The sequence below is a fragment of the Drosophila suzukii genome (genome assembly GCF_043229965.1).
Source record: "Drosophila suzukii chromosome 2 unlocalized genomic scaffold, CBGP_Dsuzu_IsoJpt1.0 scf_2c, whole genome shotgun sequence".
Classification (NCBI taxonomy): domain Eukaryota; kingdom Metazoa; phylum Arthropoda; class Insecta; order Diptera; family Drosophilidae; genus Drosophila; species Drosophila suzukii.
The window spans coordinates 30,508,467-30,517,244 of record NW_027255896.1 but is presented as its reverse complement, the minus strand read 5'-3'; the positions used below and the strand labels follow the sequence as shown (position 1 = coordinate 30,517,244).

The window sequence follows — 8,778 nt, the reverse complement described above, 5'->3', positions numbered from 1 at the left end:
AAGAATCTAATTTAGGAATCTGACGTTGTGCATTACTACTTACACCAAATTCTTACGTTCCTCAACACTGAAAATTTACAATATTGTTTAACGGCCGCTGCTCCCGAATACTGAACTTGGTTATATACGTTTAAAAATCTTAAAAAAATCGATTTACCAACGGATTGTCGTGATCAATGGCGCATATTCTCCGTTAAAGTTCAGCCTTCAAGAAAACAACATAAAACTAATTTCGATTTTTAGGCGTGTATTTTTACAGATGCCATTTATGCCAGCGATTTTGCATTTTTTCCAACTTTTTCAACTTTGACGAAGTGTAGCTTCTAAACTAACGAATGGAACTCAATTATGTGTATAAGAAAGTTAAAGGGCATTCTATGACCTGCAAAAGGAGTCTTTGATGACCGAATTCGATTTATCAGAACTCTAGTTAAAAAATAAAAAAGTGAGAAAAACGTTTTTTACACTTAAAAAAAAATTGGTACCATAGAAAAAATTTTAATTGCCCTTTTCTTAATCAGGAAGATGTACCTTACCGGAAAACAAAGGTTTCCTTGAAGGCGTATTTCATCGATTTTTTTTTGTAAACGGGTGATATTAGCACGTAAAGCTATGCGAAGCAATAGGCAGAAAAATGTAAAAAAAAGTCAACACAAATTTTACTAGACTTGATTTTGAAAACAACTTTGAATGAACCCAACCATTTTTAACGAATGAGGAGTAATAGTATAAGTAAAACCGAAATCATTAAAGACACATATGATACGCCCAAAATGGGTCTAATAGATACTAAAACAGTGGACTCCGCTGCCAATGTTAGCAATAAAATCGAATCAAATAATATATTGTTAATGATAATGGTTTTAATTATGTGCACATATATTCTCTTCAGAGCATATAAATAACACAATATATTGCCAAGCAAACGATCTGGACAAGATCTAAATATATTAAACAAGAAAATATACATATAATAACTTTCGAAACAGAACCGCAATTTGAGAAAAAGGTACTTTCCAAAATTATCTTGAAAATTAATACATAGAGAGGTTTGGGTTAAACCACTCCCAACTTATTCACTGTAGCTGTACTACAGTCTACTCTAAAAAATGTAAAGTAATTTCAGAAATAGATAAAAATGCATTGCTAGATAATATAATTGTAATAATAGTTATACCCGTTACTCGTAGAGTAAAAGGGTGTACTAGATTCGTCGGAAGCGTTTCCGACCCCATAAAGTACATGTATAATCTCTATCTACACATGTCCGTCTGTCCGTCCGTCCGTATGAACGCTGATATCTAGGAAACTATAAGAGGTAGGCTATTGGGATTTGGCATGCAGATTCCTGCGCATCTTGCGCAGCGAAAGTTTGTTTCAGCAGGGTGCCACGCAAGCTTTAACGTCTACAAGACGCTCACAAACTTTAAAAAATCGTAAGTATGAACGCTGATTTCTTGGAAACTATCAAAGAAAGATAATTGGGATTTCAGACTTAGATTCCGTAGTCTTCAATGCAGCGCAAGTTTGTAAAGCGAACGCCCACTCTAACGCAGACAAGCCGCCCAAAACTTTGGCGCCCACAATTTTGTGTGTTTTAATGCTAGAATAAATCAATCAATCATCAATACCTATCGATTGACCCAGAAAAAATTTTTGCCACGCCCACTTTAACGTCCATTACCCGTTCACAAACTTCAAAAAACGTAAATATGAATGCGGATATCTCGGAAACTGTCAGGGATAGAGAATTGGGATTTCAGATTTAGATTTCGTAGCCTTGTACGCAACGCAAGTTTGTTACGCGATTACGCCACGCCCATTCTAACGACCATAAGCTGCCCAAGCCTGTGGCGCCCACAATTTTCATTTCAGATAAAAAATATATTTGTCTCGTCAATACCTATCGATTGATAAAAAAAAAGTTTGCCACGCCCACTCTAACGCCCACAAACCGCCTAACCGCCTGGACAAAAATTTTGACTGAAATGTATTAGTCTCATCAATACCTATTGATTGAGCCAACGAATCTAGTACATCCTTTTAATCTACGAGTAACGGGTATAAACATAGATATATAATAAGTAAAACAAGCTGGTCGAAAATATCAAAATATTGATGAAGTTACGTTCAAATTTGATAACAGTCAAGGAGAGATGAAATAAGATTTATCTATACCGACAATTGTCGTATCCTGCTTTTCGCGCAGTGTAGATGCCGGCTAGTCATCGAATGTCCCAGGGAGGAGAACAACAAACAATGTTGTCTACGCAGCAGACACAACAAAAACAAAACGGAAATTCAAACTCGGACAACGGCAATCTTCACGACGGATTTCTTTTGAACGGACTGGACTGGACAACACAGCTCTTATCGTGGTCCTGGAGACCCTCCCAACCATGAGTGCATCCTTCAACATTCTTTTGGACACATCTCCCAATTCTGCCTTGTGGGTCGTGCTACCTCGCCTAAATCATCTCACCCCCCAACACGAATTTCTATTCACACGACCTCATTTCGTTTTCATATTATAATTAAAAATGTTCTCTTAAATTCTAAGATTTAATAAGCCTACCTACGGTACCGAACTTTTACGTGGAACACATATATATAAATAAATAAATAAATAACAATAAATAATAATTTCAATAGTTTTGGGTTGGTGTAAATAAGTAGGTTAAATTAATAAATAATTTGAATAGATATAAGTAGGAATAAATTAATTTATTTTGGGCGGGTTACATAATCAAAGATATCAGTCTCAATTTTTTTGCTTTAATTTTCGGATTGCTGATTTTCTTCCAGCTTGCAGCTTTCGGGAACAATTTGTTATTTCTCTTTGGCAAATAAAATTTTACGGGCGAATAAAAACCTGTGGCCACCCGGGGGATGAGTGGCCAATTTTCTTGTTGAAAATTTTGTCCTTTTCCTGGTGGCTGGTCTACGTCTCTCCTTTTCCCTCACGGAATATTCTAATTCTTCATTCAAAAACCACTCAAACTTTTCGGATTTAAGCCTTGGTTCATTTGGGAGATATCCGGTTTAAGGAACCAGTTCCATGATTTGACTAAGCTACACGACTCCCTGAACTGACGAGTCGTTGATAGTCGTGTATCGATTTTGCGCCTATCGTTATCTGTCTTAATGTAAACAGCTTTGTTAAATTCATAATTTGTGCATATTTTTGTCGATTAGCACATAACAAGCACACTACGGTTTCGATGCTCGTCTCGGAACAGGAGTGGAGGATGTGCGTGTGCTGTTGGTTGTACTGCTCAACGTAGGCCACCGCCCACAACCCTGAAATTAAAGCCTGGTGAGTGTGGTTTGCTAGCCGGGCACTTATGTTTCAAATTCTTTGCATGGAAAACTCCCAAAGGATTGCCGCGCAAGTTTTCCAAAGCGTACAAAGAGTTTCCCAACGCTTTTATGACTCGACATTTAGTGTACTTTCTGCAAAACTTGGCATTCCCATTCTTGCTAAAGTCACTTAGGACAAAGTTTCTCTTATAGATTTCTTGTCCCGGTGAGTATCCAATGTCTCGAGTCATTAAGTTGTAACGTTTCAATGCTTTCTCGTAGGCCTGATGTATCCTTTCTTTTATTTTCTCTCTGGATAGCTGTTGTTGTTCCGACCTGGGCAATTGGGCTACCTCAGCTTCATTCAGGGCATTCAACTTGCGGGCCAGCGAGTAATCTTTCCCATTCGTAAACATGTGCTGTCCGAACATGGCAAAATACGGCGAAGTTCCGGTGCTGCTATGGATGACTGACCTCAGCGACGCTTGTATGTCCGCTAAGTGTTCATCCCATCGCGTGTGGTCGTCCTGGATGTTTACTCGAATCGCTGCTAACACGGATTGGTTTACTCTCTCCGAAGCATTAGATTGTCTCCCTGTCTTTATGTGTGTAGTCCCATATTCTTTCAGCATAATCTCGAATTCCTTGGAGATAAACTGTCTTCCGTTGTACGTGTGGATTGTTTCCGGAACTCCGAATTGGGTGAATATTCCTTCTTGTAGGAATCGGATTACAGCTGTCGATGTTGCCTTCGGCATCGTTTTTAGCCACACAAACTTGGTTAAATGATCCAACGCGATAAATAGCATGGTATTTCCTCGGCGAGACCGCGGATATTTTCCTAAGAAATACAGGTACAACTTTTGAGTGGGTCGATCTGTCCGTACCTCCTTCCCCATCTCTGGTCGCTTTATCTGCGTTGTGTGCTTGTTCTCTTTGCAGTTTTCGCATGCTGCTACAAAGTCTCGGACTTGAACTACCATTTTGGGCCAGTAATACATATGCTGAAGTCTCGCTAAGGTCTTTGCCATACCCCCATGCATTGACATGCCGCCGCCGTGGGCTTGCTGGATTAGAGTTGTCGTCATTGCTTACGGAATCCACAGTTGCCATTTTAATTCCTCACTTTCCTCTCTATTGAAGTGTGTCTTCTTGAATAGAAGTCCTTCTTCCGCACCTAAGTCCGGAAATTTATCTCTTCCATGCTCTTCAATCAACTGCAGTATTTCCAGGTATTCAGGACTCTCAAATTCCGTTGTCTCAAAATCGAAGAACTCTATTTCAGCGGTTTCATTCGTCCGAGATAGCATGTCGGCCACGATGTTGTCTTTCCCTTTCCGATGCTCTATGTTGAAGTCGAATGCCTGTAACGCTAACGACCACCGCGCCAGCCTCCCGTTCAAGTCCTTAAGCGTCATAAGCCAATGCAGGCTTACATGGTCGGTAAACGATCGTGAACGGCATCAACTCCACATAGGGACGGAACCTTTCCACTGCTTTTACTGCTGCGAGACACTCTTTTTCCGTTACGCTGTATTTGAGTTGTGCTCCTCTCAGCTTCGCTGAAAAGAATGCTATTGGCCGGTCCGATCCTTCTACGTCTTGCTGATATAATACTGCCCCAATTCCTACATGGCTGGCGGCACACTGTATCCAGAAGTGTTTTCCAAAGTCTAGATGAGCTAATACCGGCGCACAGGTAAGTGCTTTCTTCAGCGTTTCAAATGCCGTAGTTGCTTCCTCCGTCCACGTAAATTTTGTTTTATTTTTTCGGCAGTCCGTGAGCGGCGCACTTACACCGGAGAAATTTTGGATAAATCTGCGATAACAGCCTGCGGTTCCTAAGAAGCTGCGTAGTTGTCGCGTAATTTTTGGCACCTCTATCTTCATAATCGCCTTTTTTTCGGATCTGTCCGCAAGGCCCCTTCACCGATGATGAGTCCCAAATACCGCAAGTATTTAAAACAAAATTTTGACTTGTGTAGGCCGATCGTCAAATTTGCTTTATTTAAATACTCTGCCACTTCTTTCAGCAACATGCAGAGTTCTTCGAAAGTCTTGGATATCATCAGCAAGTCATCCAAGTATACAAAGACGCGGCTGCGAAGACGCTGTGGGACTACCTTATCCATTACCCTACACAACCTTTGAGCCGAATTACATACTCTGAATGGCATCCGTCGAAACTGATAAAGTGGCCTTCCAGGTATTGTGAAAGCGGTCATGGGACGACTTTTCTCATCGAGTTCCACTTGCCAGAACGCATGTTTCAAATCGATACTGCTGATGAAAATCGTCTCATCCACCCGGCTTAAAATCGACTCAATGTTCTGTAGTGGGTAAGCATCCTTCACTGTAAGTGTGTTCAGTTTTCTCGCGTCTAACGCCTATTCTTTCCAGGTTTCTGTACCAGCGACGTTTGGATGTTCCAGGGACTTTCACTAAACTCGATGACTCCTAACCCTAGCATTTCATCGAATTCTGCGAAAAGCAGTTGTTGTTTCGCCGGGGACACTGGAAAAAATCTCTCTTTGGCGGGTACTGCTCCTTCAACTAACTGGATCGAGTGTTTTTTATCGATTGTGATCTGTCTTATCTGTGTCCTAACCTTTCCACTGTTTCTAGGCAACCTTCGCCAAGCAAGCTTACTGATGTCCCGGACCCACGACCTCCAGGTCTTCGATCTTGACCTGTGCGAATGGTCTATTGTCGCCTTCCACCGCAGCTCTGATGGCCGAACAAATCATCCTCCTTTCTGCCTTCCGCTGCTGACTTCTACGGGCTCTGGCAATTTTTGGCGAAATGTTCCGATCCGGATCATGTTACCCAAATATTCGGTTCCTGACTTCTTGGTAATGTGCTTCCCGGACTGCTATAGGTTCACGTTTCGACCATTTAATGGTATGTACTGGTTTATTTATATTTATCAGTACCTTACTAATTTTATTCTCCTTACAGCTATCCTTATCATTAGGCATGCAATTAAACGAGGCTTTCACTTGTTCGTGGCAAATGGATTGGAGCGTGGTTCCTCGTTCTTGCCCAAGCTCCTCCCACCGTTTCCCGTTTGGCATCGAGTACATCTAGGAGTCCTCTCACCGGGTAGTCCACACTTAACACAGAATACCTTTAACACCTCCGATTCACACGCGTTGAATGGGTGTCCCACGGTTCAAGAATACCAGTTGTTCTCCCAGTGTCTAGCTAATGCCTCCACTTCCTGTTGTTCCAGGTAAACTCTCTTCTCCGACTGATTCCGGACAAAGTTCATCTATCCTCGGACGATCCTTATACCCTCGGTGAGTCTCGAGGTTGCTTGGATATCGGGTCCATCGAGTCGCCAATATTCTCTCCGCATCGTGGCATTCATGTCAGAGTTGATCCAGGTTCGTGATGTATATCGGGTATATAATTCTCGAAATCTGATCCCTAATGTTCATCTTTATCACTTTTATCAGGTCGAAGTCGGAAAACGGCATCTCTAGTCGAGATCTGTGCGCTACCATGGTTTGGATGTACACCTCGATGGTTTCTCCTGGCTTCTGCTTCCGTTCTAGCAGCTCATACTCTCGCTCGAAATTGGATCGGTGACTCTGAAACTGCTGCTGTAGTGCGTACCTCAGGTAAGTCCACTCTTGCTTCTCCGTCGACCTCACGTACATCCAGTACCATTCCTTGGCTTGTCCTTCCACTAATACGTGAAATTCTCTTAGGACCTCCTTCCACGGCACCTGATACGACCTTTGGAGATGTTCGAGGCGGAATATAAACTCGGGAACGGGCATGCTTCTGGGACTTCCATCGAAGGTGAGCCCCCACTTCCGCAGCTAGCCGACTTTAAACGCAGAGTCGCCTGCTGCACCGCTTGACCGACGCTGATCTAGTCCTGGGTTGAAGTTGTGCTGTGTCCCACCGTTTCCAGGAGGATGTTCTGGCGGCGTCGTGTGAGACCCATTCCACCTTCTTGGTTCCTGCTCCGTCGACCAGGCGGTTTGCCGATACCCTTCCGATGCGTGACGATTTATCTCCTGCTTTTTGGACAGCGCCCCAGATGTTGGCGGCGGGAATCCCATATGGTGACGTACCCCCGGCAGTATGATTGGCGGAGGTTGTTGTAGCATCCTCGGGTCGAATGGTGGCATCTGACTCGGATTTGCCCGCGGCTGCTCTGCAAGGCCTTGAGGTGGCGGCATCGCCGTCTCCGAAGATGGCATTTGGCCCTGTCCAACTTGTTGTCCTTGAGCCTGACGAACCTGCGTAAATGCCTGCCATGCTGCGTTTTCCTTTACGAAATCTCTGCGCCACTCCGCCATGCAGTCATTGATGTCCTTCATGAACTGCATCATATCCTGCTGCATTTGCTGTTTGAACATTTCGTATTCCGTCGACATTGCCACCTGCTACGTATGTTGTGCTTGAACCAGTGCCGCCTTAACCCCTGACTTTATTTCAGATGGCAAAGACTTTGGTATGGCCCTGGTTCCGCCTACCGACTGAAGACCACTAGCTTTTCCTGGATTTCCGCATCCCATTCCTTCAGGATTCTGCTCCCTTAGCGACTCCATGCCTTCGGGTGCCAATATGTTCTCCAATTTCTCCTCTTGATTTGCTTGTGAGCGAGTTACTGGCGGAGTCATACCTGCTGGTCCCCTATTCCGGATGAACTCCAAACTTCTCCTCAATTTTCTTCCGATTTGGACTCTATCCCTATCACTTTTTGGCATATCCTAATTCCTTTTTTAATTATAATTGTTTTACTTATCTCTTTCTTCAAATTTTTCTAATCTGGGGTGATGAGACGTAGCTATTTACATTACCCACTAACTTTTCTCTCCTTTCCTTCAGTTCCTAATCCGTTTGTGTCAATTTTTCATAATTATTTAAACAATTTTTCTAATTAAATTTACTCTTTATCTTTCAGCCTCTACTTGAAATTTGCTGGGCAACGATGTCACACTTAATTCACAGTGCACATGGACCACACCAACTCCAAACGTAGAAAACAAATTTAGATAAGTTATTACAAATTTACTTTACCACAGACAACATATTTAAAAGACAATTGTTTTCTTTTTTCTCTTAACCTGGCCTCGCATGTCCCGCATTTACTCGATCATGGGTCCACTTCTAGTTGGTCTTCTCTTTCTCAGCAAGGATTGTGCTCAGCAGAAAGGACCTTTCGGAATATCACTCACTGTGGCTACGATGGGTTCGACCTTCTAAGCCCGCCTACGGTCCAAACAGCTGGTTTCCGATGTCGTTTTCTGTTGCCAAATACTCTGGTTAGTATTTACATTTTTTTTTACTTTTATTGATTCCAGCAGCAGACACAACAAAAACAAAACGGAAATTCAAACCCGGCAACGGCAATCTTCACGATGGATTTCTTTTGAACGTCTGGACTGGACAACACAGCTCTTATCGTGGTCTGAAGTCCCTCCCAACCACGAGTGCATCCTTCAACATTCTTTTGGACAC

The 8,778-nt window shown here is 42.7% G+C and overlaps 1 long non-coding RNA gene across 6 annotated transcripts; it reads left to right on the top strand.

Annotated features, from left to right (window-relative positions):
- The first annotated feature begins 3,125 nt into the window (after positions 1 to 3,125).
- Positions 3,126 to 8,350, top strand: LOC139354180 (uncharacterized). Of its 6 annotated transcripts, none has more exons than XR_011605265.1 (8): positions 3,126 to 3,316; positions 3,380 to 4,999; positions 5,078 to 5,639; positions 5,701 to 6,201; positions 6,259 to 6,686; positions 6,759 to 6,923; positions 7,014 to 7,107; positions 8,222 to 8,350. It is a non-coding gene; the product is annotated as an uncharacterized lncRNA (long non-coding RNA). The 6 variants fall into 6 exon arrangements; XR_011605263.1 differs by having other exon boundaries at positions 3,126 to 3,526; positions 3,583 to 4,999; XR_011605266.1 differs by having other exon boundaries at positions 3,127 to 4,532; positions 4,586 to 4,999.
- The last annotated feature ends 428 nt before the right edge of the window (positions 8,351 to 8,778 follow it).